The sequence below is a fragment of the Hemiscyllium ocellatum genome, chromosome 4 (genome assembly GCF_020745735.1).
Source record: "Hemiscyllium ocellatum isolate sHemOce1 chromosome 4, sHemOce1.pat.X.cur, whole genome shotgun sequence".
NCBI lineage: Eukaryota > Metazoa > Chordata > Chondrichthyes > Orectolobiformes > Hemiscylliidae > Hemiscyllium > Hemiscyllium ocellatum.
Window position 1 is genome coordinate 12,369,907 of NC_083404.1, and position 14,174 is coordinate 12,384,080.

The 14,174-nt window shown below is 45.1% G+C and overlaps 1 protein-coding gene across 4 annotated transcripts in view; it reads right to left on the bottom strand.

The window, feature by feature from the left end:
• stau2 (staufen double-stranded RNA binding protein 2) overlaps positions 1-11,445 on the bottom strand; it is a 370,605-nt gene extending 359,160 nt beyond the window's left edge. For 2 of the 4 annotated variants that reach the window (XM_060822781.1, XM_060822785.1), the window contains exon 1: positions 11,383-11,413. The gene's annotated coding sequence lies outside the window, so the exon portion shown is untranslated. Of the gene's footprint in view, positions 1-11,382 lie in introns of all 4 variants that reach the window. The other 2 variants (XM_060822782.1, XM_060822783.1) reach the window with 2 other exon arrangements.
• Between the last annotated feature and the right edge of the window lie 2,729 nt (positions 11,446-14,174).

A 14,174-nucleotide genomic window follows, 5' to 3' on the forward strand; every position in this document is an offset into this window, starting at 1 on the left:
CAGAAAACTGCTGGAATTTGTTATCAAGGAGATCTTAACAATGCACTTAAAAAGCATTATATGATTTGAGCAAGGGACATGGTTTTATGAAAGGGAAATACTGTACTGGTAGAACAACTTTTCAGAGTTTTTTTGTGGATTTAACTTGTAGGATGGATAAAGGGAACTAATAGATGTAATGTACTTGGATTTCCAAAAGGCAATCAATAAAATGTTACACAAAATGTTACACACAAGGGCTCATGTAGTTGTGGTTGATATTCCAAAGCACATATAATATGGCAGGCTACGATACAGGAGTGGTGTAATGAGCCACGCTGGGATCTCAGCTATTTAAAATCTATTTTAATGTCTTAGATGATGAGACAGGGAATAATGCATCTAAGTTTGCTGACAATACAAAACTATGCAGGAATATGAAGTGGACACAAAGAGGCTACAAAAACAAAAATATACAGCGTAAGTGAACAAGCAACAACAGAGAAATGAGTTTATTTACTTTGGTCATAAGTATACAAAACCTTGTTAATATTGATGTGCAGAGATTTGGGTGTACCCACACAAAGTTTTCATTGTGAACTACAAGTGCTGGAGAAACACAGCAACACAACAAGACAGAATTAATATTTCAAGTCCAATGCAACTTCTTCAGAACTCTTTATTTCAGATTTCCAGCATCCTGTGCATTTTGCGTTTATTTACAAATTGTTAGCACAGACGTACAGCAAGCAATTCAGAAAGCAAACGGCATACTGGCTTTTATTGCAAGGGATTTGAATACAACAAAAAAGAAGGCTTCCCACGGTTTAGTGAGGCTACACCAGAAATACTGGGTGTAGTTTTGTCTCCATACTTAAAGAATTGTATTCTTGCATTGGAGATATGACACAGAACATTCATTAGAGTGCTCCTGGGATGAAAGAATTATCCTATGATAACAGGCTGAGTAAATGGAGTCCAAATTCGCTGTTGTTTAGAAAATAAAAGGTGATTGCATTAACACATTCAAGATTATAAAGATACTATAAAGTTGTTTTTCCCTTGCAGGAGAATTTAGAACAAGAGCCCAGTTTCAGGATTAGGGCCAATCAATTAGGACTAAGATGAAAGGATATTTGTTCACTCAAGGGGCTGTGAATCTTTGGATTTTTTTAGACTAGCTGTTTTTGGATGGGCTAGCAACAAAAATAGTTAAGGCCAAGATAGATTTTAGGTCTCTCAAGCAATCATGGCATATTGCAAACAGGGTATATGTGGGGTTGAAACCCAAGATCATACTAAATGATGGGCAGACTCGACATGTAACTGTATTGTCTTCTGTTATTCATATTCCTTAGGTCTTGTATATATTATTATATAGCAAGTAAAGGACACTCCATCATACTCCTGACTTTGCCTTAATAAATGGTGGAACATTGTTGAAGAGTCAGGAAGTGAGTTAATCCTCACGGCCTTTCCAGCCTTTGATTTCTAGGTGTAGCCACTTATGTAGTTTTTCTAATTAAGCCTCTGGTGACCCCAGTGAGCTGGGAGAATTCATTAATGATAGATTCATTAGTTGCTTACTTACTAAAAATCACAAAGAGATGCTTAGACTCTCTTATATTGGAAATGGAAGTGTAGTGGATTTAAGTTGAACTGAAGCATTCAAAACACTTACCTGAAAAGGAGAGTTAAGCAGGATTACATGGAGAGGGCCAGAGAACGCACAGGGAGCTAGTGCAAACAAGGTAGACTGAGTGGCCTCCTTTTGCACTGCAATAATTCTGTGATTACCTGTAGCTTGCATGGCATGAATGTTCGTGCCAATTTTCAGCCCAAGCCCACGTGTTGTTCAACCTTCCTACAAGTAAACATGGATTCATTTTTAATGGTTCATGGATATGGGTGTCGCTGGCTGTGGCACCACTTATGGCCCATCCCTACCTGCCCTTAAGAAGAAGGTGTTATACTAACTCCTTGAACCATTCTGGTTCATCTGATATATTTAGATCATTAGCACTGTTACGTATGGAGTTCCATGATTTTGATCCAGCAGCAGTAATATAGTTCCAAGTCAGGGTCACATGTGGCTTGTAGGGAAACTTTCAGATGAATAAAGTTCCCATGTATCTGCTGCCTTTGTCCTTTGAAGTGGTAGAGGTCACTGTTGAAGGAGCCTTAGTGAGGTGCTGTGGTGCTTCTTGGGGCTGGTACATATTGTTTCCACTGTGCACAGAAAATGACTGCTTCAATGTGGAGGTTGGAGTGCTGATCCAACTGGCTGCTTTGTCCTGATGGAATCGAGCTTCTTGAATCTTTTGTTAGTTCTGAAGACGACTTATATTGGACTTGAAACATTAACACTGTTCCACGTGCCACAGATGCCAGAACTGCTGAACTTTTTCAGCACTTTGTTTTATTTATAATTAGCTTCTCTTTTGTTGCAGATGGTCATTGCCCGAGACTTCCTGAGGAAGGATGTTAATGCACTAGAGAGAGAGCAGAAGGTGTTTACGAGAATCATTCCAGGGATGAGAAACTTTAGTTATGAAGATAGGTTGGAGAAGTCAGGACTGCTTTTCTGGGAAAGGAAAAAGTTATGAGGAGATTTTATAGAAGTTTTCCAAGTCATGAGGGAGCAGGACACAGCAAATTGGAAGTGGCTATTCCCTCTCATAAAAGAATTGAGAATTAAAAGGCACAGATTCAAGATAATTTGCAAATATAATGTAAGAAAAAACATTTAGACACAGTGAGTAGTTAGCACTGCCTGTAAATACAGTGGAGGTAGTTTCAATTGAGGCATCGAGGGGGAATTAGATGATTATTTAAATAGAAACAATATTCAAGGTTATGGCAAAAGGCAGAAGAATGGCACGAAACCATAATGCTCAGTGAGCCGCTGTGGAGACAATAGATTGAAAGGACATCTCATCCACCACAATGACTCTATGATTCGCAACCCAAGCCTGGATTTTGTCCCAGATATTGACATGTACTGCTTCACTGTCTGAAGAACTGTGAACGGTATTGAACATTAGGATTGTTTGCTTATTGCACACTTATGGATTTATGATAGAGGAAAGATTATTAATGAAACAGCTGAACATAATAGGGCTGAAAACATTAGTTCGGGAACTTGAGGGTTATTGTGGTGGTCGTGTCTCTACTTCTGATCAAGGAGGCCTGTGTTTAAGTCTCACCTGCCCAGTTTTGAGGCTCCTTATGGCCCAGTGGTAGAATCTCTACTTCTGAGCTCGGATGTCCAGGTTCAACTCTCACCTGTGCCAGAGTGTAATTATAAAACTGAACAGGTTAATTAAAAAAAATTAACCTGGGAAAACTCCTGCTGTGATTTCCTGGGATTAAGATAATTGACCTCAAATAACTACACCATAAAGTTCCTTTATGCCACGTATAATCCAGCCAGTGGAGAGTTTTCCCCAATATGAAACATATGATTATATGGAATAGGAGTAGGTCACTCAGTGTCAAGCCTACACCATCACTTCAACAGATCATTGTTGATCATCTACCTTTATGCCATTTTCCCCAGTCTTCCCATATCCACAGTCATCAGTATTCAAAAATTTATTGATTCTGTCTTGAACATGTTCAAAGATTGAGCATTCATAACCCTCTGGTATAAATATTTCCAAAGATAACCACCCACTAACAAGAAGAACTTCCTTCTTAACTCTAACTTAAATGACTGACATTTTATTCTGGGACTATGTCCCTGATTCTAGACAAACAAGTGAAATCTCCCATCCAATTTATCTTGCCATGATCCGGATTTGCAGGAAAATCAACATTTCAGGCCAAAACCCTTCATCAGGACTGGGCAGGAGGAGAGAAGTCCAGAAGTAAATAGAAGGAGGGGGCTGGGTTGGGAGAGGGGATTGGTGATTAGTCAGTGGGAATGGTGCAGTGACGCCAAATGTAAACTGGAGGAACAACACCTGATATTTTGCCTAGGGAGCTTACAACCCAATGGTTGCAATATTGACTTCATTAGCTTCAAAATCCCTCCACCACAGTCGTATCTGATGTCCAGGCCCCTCCTCCCTGACCTGGCCTAACCCGTCAATCTTCCCACTCACCTATGCGCTCCACCCTTCCCACTAACCAACCGCAATACCCCCCTATCTGCATCCACCTATCACCATCCCACCTTCCCTTCCCCAGCCCCATCCCTCTAATTTCTTCTGGGCTCCTTTCCTCCTCCCCAGTCCTGACGAAGTGTTTCAGCCCAAAACGTTAACTTTCCTGCTCCACAGATTCTGTCTGACCTGCTGTGTCCTTCACATCTATTGAATCTTGTCCTACATCTGCAGGCCTTACTGTCTCCATGACCCAGAGTAAATTGGTGAAGGAGCAATTGGGTAAATTAATTGGATTTGTCCTGCATTTTGTGGACAGGACCTACCTGTGCAATTTTCTACATTGTTAGGAAAAATGCCTGCGTTGTCTCAGAATCTCATCACAGAATCACAGATGTGTTAGAGCACAGGAAGAGGCCATTCAGGTATGTTCTGTTCTACAAAAAGCAGGACAAATCCAGTATAGCCAATTACTATCCCATTTGTCTATTCTCAATTATCAGAAAAATGACACAATATCTGATCAGAAGACTTTGGAGCAGAAGGAGACCATATGGCATTTCCAGCTGGCTCTATCATTCAATAAGGTAATGGTCTCGGCCAATCTAATTGTAACCTCAATTCCACAATTCTTCCATCAGATCTCCTTATAAGCATTGAGACTTGGTGCCTTTTCCCCATGATCTTACATATCAGCCTCTTAAATATCTCAATTGAAGCTGCTTCCATCACACTTCCAGGCAATGCATACCAGACCCAAATCATTTGTCATGTGAAAACTGTTTTTCTTACATCATTTTTCTTTTGGAAATCACTAAATCTGTGATATTGCTTCATTTTACGACTGAAAACAGTTTCTCCATATTCTATCCAGTCCTTCATGATTTTGGAAACTTTCCAATAGATCTCCTCTTAGGTTTCTTCTCTACAAAGAAGACAGGCCCGACCTCTCCAATCTGTCCTCACAACTGAAGCTTCTCATGCCTGAACATCATTGTGGTAAATCTCTTCTGCATACAATTGTTCCTCTAGTGTGACACACAGAACTGTACACAATACTCCAAGTGAGGTCCAACAAGTGTCTTATACAACCTATAACTGGAACAGCAGGCTGGGAGCACCGCTAGTTCTGGAGCACAATTCATCAGTACTACAATTGTCAGGACCTATGGGCTTTACTTGGTCAAGTCCCTTCAGTTTTCTTAGTACCATATGGACTGAAACAAATTGGCTGAAAATTGGCAACAATGATGATGGAGGGTAAAATTGATTAGCCAGTTTGCAGGCTCTTGATCACTCTGAAGGCACTTTTGAAAGATCATTAGAGTTAGAAAGGATTGTGGAATTGAGGTTATAAGGCCGTTACCTTATTGAATGATAGAGCAAGCTGGAAATGCCAAATGGTTTCCTTCTGCTCCAAAGTTTTATGATCTATCATTTTTCTCAAGATTGAGAATAGATAAATGGGATAGTAGTTGGCTATATTGGATTTGTCCTACTTTTAGTAGACAGAACCAAATTTTCCTAGGCAATTTTCCACTTTGTTACATAGATGCTACCACTGTCTTGGAACAAATTGGCTAGGAACACAGATGGTTCTAAAGCACAAGTCTTCAGTACTACAGTTAGGATGTTGTCAGGATCTGTCAACCTTTTGCATCCAATGCACTCAACTATTTCTGAATAGCATATGAAATTAATCAAATTGTCTGAATAATGCTGGGATGTCAGGAACATGCCGAGATGGATCACCAATTCAAAATTACTGGACCAAAACTACAAACACTTCAGCTTATTCTTTTGCACTAACATGCTAGGTTCTTTCAACACAAAGTGGAAATGTTTCTGAAAGTTTTTCATTATAACTCCATTCAGTTCAAGATTGTAATGAAAAAGGGCAAGGATGAGCCTGAAATCAAAGTTCTAAACTGGGGTGGACTAATTTTAATATCAAACTTTAAGATCAACAATGATGTGGCCAAAGTGGACTGGTAGCAGATACTTTGAGGTAAATCTGAGAGCATTGGGATGCAATCAAGATGGAAATAGGGAGAGTACACAGCCAACATGTTCCAATAAAGTTAAAGAGTTGGACCAATAAATCCACTGAGCATTGGATATGCTGTGTCCAATGGGGCTCTGCAGGAAACCGTATTGAGGCCATTGATGTTGATGGTATATGTAAACAATTTAGACTTGAATATAGGACAGTTTATCAGTAAGTTTACAGATGATACAAAAATTGGTGAGATAATAAACAGTGAGAAGGATAGCCTTAGCTTACAGAAGTATATAGAGCAGCTGATCAGTGGTAAATAAAATTCAATCTGGATAAGTGAGAAGTGATACACTTGTGCAGGACAAATAAGGAAGAAGAATAAATGATGAACAGTAGAGCCCGAGGAAGCACTGAGTATTAGTGCCAAGTAGATAAAGTGAGATCCTTGCTTTATTAACTGAGGCATAGAGTTTAAGACCAGAGAGGTTATGCTGGAACTGTACAAAATATTGATTGGGCCACAAGAGAGCATTGTGCATAATTCTGGAATCCACATTAAGGTGGGATGTGATTGCAGAGGAGATTTACCAGGATGTTACCTGGGATGGAGAGTTTTAGCTATGATGAGAGATTGGATAGACTGGTATTGTTTTCCTTGGAGCACAGAAGACTGAAGTTGTATAAAATTATGAATAGAATGGACAGTTTAAATGGGAAGGTGGAGGAATAAATATCTGGGGAATAGATTTAACATGAGAGGCAGAAGGTTTAGAAGGGACTTGGGAAATATCTTTTCACTCAGTGTGGTAGAGGCAGAAACAGCATCACATTTAAAACGTATTTAGATACACACTTGTGATGCCAAAGCTATGGGCTAAGTGCTAGAAAGTGGAATTAGAATAGTTAGGTGATTATTTTTAACAGGGGCAGACTTGATGACCTGAAGGGCCTTTTTCTGTGCCATAGATACCACCATTCATGAGTGAATGTGACAGGACTGCAGAGCTTGAATTTGATCCACTGGTTGTGGGACTGTTTAGTTGTGCCTATAACATTGCTTCCCTGCTTAATATGCACATGGTCCTGTATTGTAGCTTCACTAGATTGACACCATTTTTTATATATACATGCTGCTGCTCATAGTACGTTGTCCAACACTCTTTGAACTAGATGGATCCCTGGCTTGCTGGAAATGGTAATTTGATATATATCAGGGAATACATTTCGACTCCAGCAAATGGTTCACAGTGACACATAGATGCCCAGCTTGAAGCTGTTAGATCTGCTCTGAACTTATAGGATATCATCTAATAGTTCCACATAATGCAAAGGAAGGCACATTTATTGTGAAGACTAGACTTCATTATTACAAGCACTGTGTGGTGGTCATGCCTACCATTACATTCAGGAATATTTGCATTTGATTAAAATGGTGATACTGGGTTGACTCTTGACTACTCTTTGGGTAATAAAGGTTGGACAATAAATGCTGGCCTAACCAGCAACACTCTCATTCTGTAAATGAACGAAAAGAAAAGGCCAGATGAGTTTTTCTACTGTATTGGTTCTCTCAGGTCCTTTCACAGTCCCAGTCTAGCAGCTAGGTCCTTTAAAGGTTCAGGCAGCATCCAAGAAGCAGGAGAATCGACGTTTCGGGCAAATGCCCTTCTTCAGGAATGAGGAGGGTGTGCCAAGCAGTCGAAGATAAAAGGTAGGGAGGAGGGACTTGGGGGAGGGGCATTGGGAATGCAATAGGTGAAAGGAGGTTAAGGGGAGGGTGATAGGCCGGAGAGGGGGTGGGAGCGGAGAGGTCGGGAAGAAGATTGCAGGTCAAGAAGGCGGTGCTGAGTCCGAGGTTTGGGACTGAGATAAGGTGGGGGGAGGGGAAAATGAGGAAGCTGGAGAAATCTGCATTCATCCCTTGTGGTTGAAGGGTTCCTAGGCGGAAGATGAGGCGCTCTTCCTCCAGACGTCGTGTTGTCATGGTCTGGTGATGGAGGCGGCCAAGGACCTCGATTCTCCTGCTCCTTGGATGCTGCCTGACCTGCTGCGCTTTTCCAGCAACATATTTTTCGGCTCTGATCTCCAGCATCTGCAATCCTCACTTTCTCCTTTAAGGTTCAGCCAGGTTGCTCAGTTGTGATGTTGCATAACCACTGTTAAGGAGGGACACTGAATCCTCAGCTGCAGTTTATCCTGTGCCCTTGCCATCTACCCGAAGACGTTTAACAGGGATTAGTACTGACTCATACATCAGACATTTAGATGCACAAGACAGTAAGTGATGAAAATGTTAGGCTAGTACGGGACAATCAGCAGGACTTTCCCTCACATATGGAGAAAGTGAGACTGTGGATGCTGAGATCAGAGATGAAAAGTTGTGCTGGAAAAGCCCTATATCACCATTGATTGTCCTGCTTCTCGGATGCTGCCTGATCTGCTGTACTTTTCCAACGCCACACTTTTCAAACTACCATTGTAAATATCTAACCAGATGGCATGGGACTTCATGGGATCTAGAGCCGGGAGCCACTTCCACCCAACTCTGTAGTACTATGCCACTACCCCTAGCAGATTTGATCTACCCACAGTAGCATTCTCAAACATGGCACAAGTCCCCAGATGCTCATGATGAAATCTTTCAGAGTCAATAGCTGCGTTGGTAGTCCATCCAGTTTTAAAATTATCTGACCTTTTCGTGAGAATTTTGAGATTTTCTAGAACAGTGAAAAGTCAAAAATGTTCCAATCCAATCACACATGGACCAGACAAGGTTAGGACGAGAGGCTTTCTTCCTAAAAACATTAGTGAATCAGTCAGCTTCAAAACAAAATCCAATAGTTTCAGGGTCAACATTAATGAGAAAAGCTTTTCTATTCCAGATTAATTTAATTAATGGAATTTAAATTCTCCAGTTATATCAGTGGGATTTGAACTTTCATTTCTGAAGCTTTAGTTGAGCCACTGTTATTAGTCCAGTAATACAATCACCTTACGGATATTCCCAGCCACAAAATGTATGAATCAAAATTTCAGTACAAATTTTGATTCATTTTATTTTTTTTCATTTACACTGTTTGAATAATACTATTGAATAAAGATGTTTGCTTGTGCCTTCACAGTGCTCTAGAGTCATGTAATAGTTGAAAATATATTTCAATGAAGCAACAACATGACCAGAGTGCTGCCCACAGGAAGGAAACAGAAACCATTAAAAGTAGAAAGAGATCAACATAAGCGAGAAAGCTCAATCAAAACCATACAAGCTAAATAAAACACCTGTAAGACGCACCATACCTTGAGGTGCCACTGGTTACAATAGCAAGTTGCAAAGGAGAGAGGGGACAGAATAACAGGGCCTTGAGGGTGGGGAAGGAATGGGACGGGAAAGCATTGGCGATCAAAAAGCATGGTTCCTTTTTTTGGGGGGGGGGGGGGTTAGAGAGAATGGGTTTGACGGATAGGGTGTGGACAGGAGAGGAGGCAGCGAGGTTATAATGGGGAAGACGGGAACAGTGGGGACAGGGAAGACGCAGGAGAGGAGGAGAGGAGGAGAGGAGGTGGGGATGTGGGAGGACAACCGTGGGGAGGAGGGAGATGTAGAGAGGATAGGATAGGAAGAACATTGGGAAGAGAAGATGAGAGGGGAGACTGTGGGGAAGGGAAGGGGGAAGAGACAGGGAGCAGGGAGAGTCCGGCACAGAGGGGGAATGGAGGTCTGGGGGTGTGGGGGGGGGGTGTGGGAGAAGTGGGGGATAGGGGAGGAGATGGGCGAGGGGGGAAAAGGGGGAGGGACGAAAGAACGGGGGAGGGGGAACGGGGGCAGGGGGAACGGGGAGCAGGGGGAACGGGGAGCAGGGGGAACGGGGGAGCAGGGGGAATGGGGCGGGGAACAGGGGGGCGGGGGAAAGGGGGAGCGGGGGAAAGGGGGAGCGGGGGGAAAGGGGGAGCGGGGGGAAAGGGGGAGCGGGGGAAAGGGGGAGCGGGGGGAAGGGGGAGCGGGGGGAAAGAGGGAGCGGGGGAAAGGGGGAGCGGGGGAAAGGGGGAGCGGGGGGAAAGAGGGAGCGGGGGAAAGGGGGAGCGGGGGAAAGGGGGAGCGGGGGAAAGAGGGAGCGGGGGAAAGGGGGAGCGGGGGAAAGGGGGAGCGGGGGAAAGGGGGAGCGGGGGAACAGGGGGGGAGGGGGCTCGGGAGGATGGAGAGAAGATGAGTGGAAGATGGGCCGGGGGGGGGGGAAGTGGAGGATAGGGCAGAAGGGGAGTGGAGTGGATTGGGTGAGGGAGTGGAGTGGAGGGTATGGGTGAGGGAGGGGAGGGGAGGGGAGGGGAGGAGGGGCATATGGGGTAGGGGAGGGGAATGTGGGGGAGCGGGGGAAGGGGAGTGGGGTGGGTGTGGGTGGGGGAGAGGAGGAGGGGGAAGGGGAGCGGGGCGGGGGAACGGAGGGAGAATGGAGGAGGGGGAACGGGGAGGGGGGAACGGGGAGGGGGGAACGGGGAGGACGGGGGTGGCGACGGGGGTGGCGGGGAGAGGGGGCAGAGGTGGAGAGGGGGCAGAGGTGGAGAGGGGGGAGAGGGGGCGGGGGGGAGAGGGGAGTGGGGGCGGGGGAAGGGGAGGAGAGGGGGCGGGGGGAGTGGGGAGGGGGAGAAGGGGGAGGGGGGAGAAGGGGAAGGGGGGAAGGGGGAGGGGGGAAGGGGGAGGGGGGAAGGGGGAGGGGGGAAGGGGGAGGGGGGGAGGGGAAGGGGGAGGGGGGGGGGGGGAGAGGGGGAGAGGGGAGAGGGGGGAGGGGGGGGAAGGGGGAGGGGGAGGGGGGGAAGGGGGAGGGGGAGAGGGGGGGAGGGGGAGAGGGGGGGAGGGGGAGAGGGGGGAGGGGGAGAGGGGGGAGAGGGGGGGAGGGGGGGCGGGGGAAGGAAACGGTTAGGGGATGGGAATTGGGGAGAGTGCGGGTGACGGGGGAGACAGGGGGAGGGGGCGGGGCTGGTGGAAGTCGCTGTGACAGTTGAAGGATATGGGGAGGGTGTGGGCGGAGCTGGTGAGATGGTGGGGTGAGGGGTGAGGGGTGAGGGGTGAGAGGTGAGGGGTGAGAGGTGAGGGGTGAGAGGTGAGGGGGTCCCCGGACCCCAGCCTTCCCCCTCTCCCCCCCCCCCCCCCCATCATGGCCGAACCGCCGGCCACTCGGCCAGCACAGCCCGGCCTGTCCGTGTGTGTGTGTCCGTCCGTCTCCCAGCGGGGGGGCTGTCACCCTCCCTGTCAGTGTCTCCCCCCTCCCGCCGGTCCCCGGTCCCCCGTCCCCCGGTCCTTACCTGATTTCCAGGGAGACCCTAGAAACGGCTCAAACATCGGCAAACACTAAAGAGAAATGACAGCGGGCGGGGCAATTGGTGATGGGGAAGGGCGGGGGGGGAATCGGGTAAACATTGCTGCCTTTTTATCACCTCCCGGCCACAATCAGCCGCTTTAAAACATCAAAACTTCGTTCGGTACTCTTATATTCGTTTCTACCTCATTCACTTTGCCTCCCACTGTTTATAACCTGCCCCTCTGTTTTAATTATCCTTTCTTCTCCCCCTCCCCCCGTATTCATCTGTATGATAAATGGTCGAGTCCGGGTTCTGGCCCCACCCCCTCCACTGGGTTCAGGCTTCACCAGGCGCCACCTCAAGCTGCAGCAGGTACTCACTGATATGTGAGACACTGGGGAGAGCCAAGGGTACCACAGCCTTGCAAACCCCACGCCTTCTTTTAACAGTAGAAGGCAGAGAGGGTAAAGATGCAAATCAGAAACAGGCTTCCCACACCCAACCCACCCCATCCCAGACAGAACAACAACAGAAAACTGCTGGAGAAACTCAACAGATCTGGGCAGCATCTGTGCAAGAGGAAGGGTCACTGCACCGAGAAGTGTTTTAACTGCTTTCTGTCCTCAGATGCTGCCTTCCTCCAGCAATTTCTGTTTTGTCTCAGACCTTCAGCATCCGCAGTCACAGAGATGTACAGCATGGAAACAGACCCTTCAATCCAACCCGTCCATGCCAACCAGATATCCCAACACAATCTAGTCCCACCTGCCAGCACCCAGCCCATACCCCTCCAAACCCTTCCTGTTCATATACCCATCCAGATGCCTTTTAAAGGTTGCAATTGTACTCGCCCCCACCACTTCCTCTGGCAGCTCATTTCATACACATACCATCCTCTGCGTGAAAAAGTTGCCCCTTAGGTCTCTTTTATATCTTTCCCCTCTCACCCTAAACCTATGCCCTCTAGTTCTGGACTCCCCAAACGCAGGGAAAAGACTTTGTCTATTTGTCCTATCCATGCCCCTCATAATTTTGTAAACCTCTAGAAGGTCACCCCTCAGCCTCTGACGCTCCAGGGAAAACAGCCCAAGCCAGTTCAGCCTCTCCCTATAGCTCAAATCCTCCAACCCTAGCAACATCCTTGTCAATCTTTTCTGACACCTTTCAAGTTTCACAACATCTTTCCGATAGGAAGGAGACCAGAATTGCAAGCAATATTCCAACAGTGACCTAACCAATGACCTGTACAGCCACAACATGACCTCCCAACTCCTGTACTCAATACTCTGACCAATAAAAGAAAGCATACAAAACGCCTTCTTCACTATCCTATCTACCTGCGACTCCACTTTCAAGGAGCTATGAACCAAGGTCTCTTTGTTCAGCAACACTCCCTGGGACCTTACCACTAAGTGTATAAGTCCTGCTAAGATTTGCTTTCCCAAAATGCACCACCTCGCATTTACCTGAATTAAACTCCATCTGCCACTTCTCAGCCCATTGGCCCATCTGGTCAAGATCCTGTTGTAATCTGAGGTATCTGTTACATCTCCAATTTTGGTGTCATCTGCAAACTTACCAAGTGTACCTCTTATGAGGGCCCCGCACCGATCCTTGTGGCACTCCACTGGCCACAGGCCTCCAGTCTGAAAAACAACCCTCCACTACAACCCTCTGTCTTCTACCTTTGAGCCAGTTCTGTATCCAAATGGCTAGTTCTCCCTGTATTCCATGAGATGTAACCTTACTAATCAGTCTCCCATGGGGAACCTTGGCACTGGTTGCCTGGAATCAGGAGTACATCAGCAACAAAACTAAAGTCAAGAATTCATGTACTTCACAGAGATCAGTAAAAAGGGAAAGTGATTTTACAAAGCACCTCCCCCTTAAAATACTTTGTTTGAACAATGATGTATCATGAATTGATTAGATTTAGTCTTGAGTACCCAGAAACAGTTCCTGGATAATGCTCAAATATGGAGATTTAATTTTTTAAAAATTAGGTTGTCATTTTTGTACCCCAAAAGAACTTGCTGCCAGTGACAGCTATTTAGGCTTGCAGAGCAAGAATAAATAGTGTAATAGTCAACATGGGCCAGCAACGTCAGATGAGAAGAAAGCTGAGACGGGGAGGGGGATAAAGACATTTGGAATTTGTTTGCACACATGAATCATGGGCTTTTTGTTGGTGAAAACCTGTCTCAAATCTCTCAACAATCATTATGGAGTAGCTAAAGAAGTATCACAAGTTTCCACAAGGAGAAATTTGTACAATACAGCAATTAGGATATATAGGACTATATGGGAACTTGCTGAAAGGAAAATACAATTGATTTTTTTCTCAAAAGTAACACACATTTTTCATTTTATTACTTATTTCTTCAAAATCAGATAATAAAATGTATTCATTTTTCAACATACCAACTTTTGCACACATTCTCAACAACTAATAATATAGCTTTTTTAAAAAAATGAATAACTAGCTTTATAATATCAAATTCTACCCCAAAAAAAGTGGCTATACTGGATAGACCAGTTCAGTACAACATTTTTTACACTCTACAGTCCAAAAGGAAATATTTGGTAATAAATAAGCAACAGGTTGTTTGGCTAATCATCTCTACTTATTTTGGGATACTGAAGGCTGTTGCTTTCAAAAGTAATATGCTGAGCTAGTTTGGCATTTCAGAATTTGGACCTTATTCTATATCAGTTTCATCTTAATAGTAAACTCAACAACTAAGACATCAAAAGCTCTGCACGTTGCTTTCTCAGGTTTATTGAGATTCTCATCA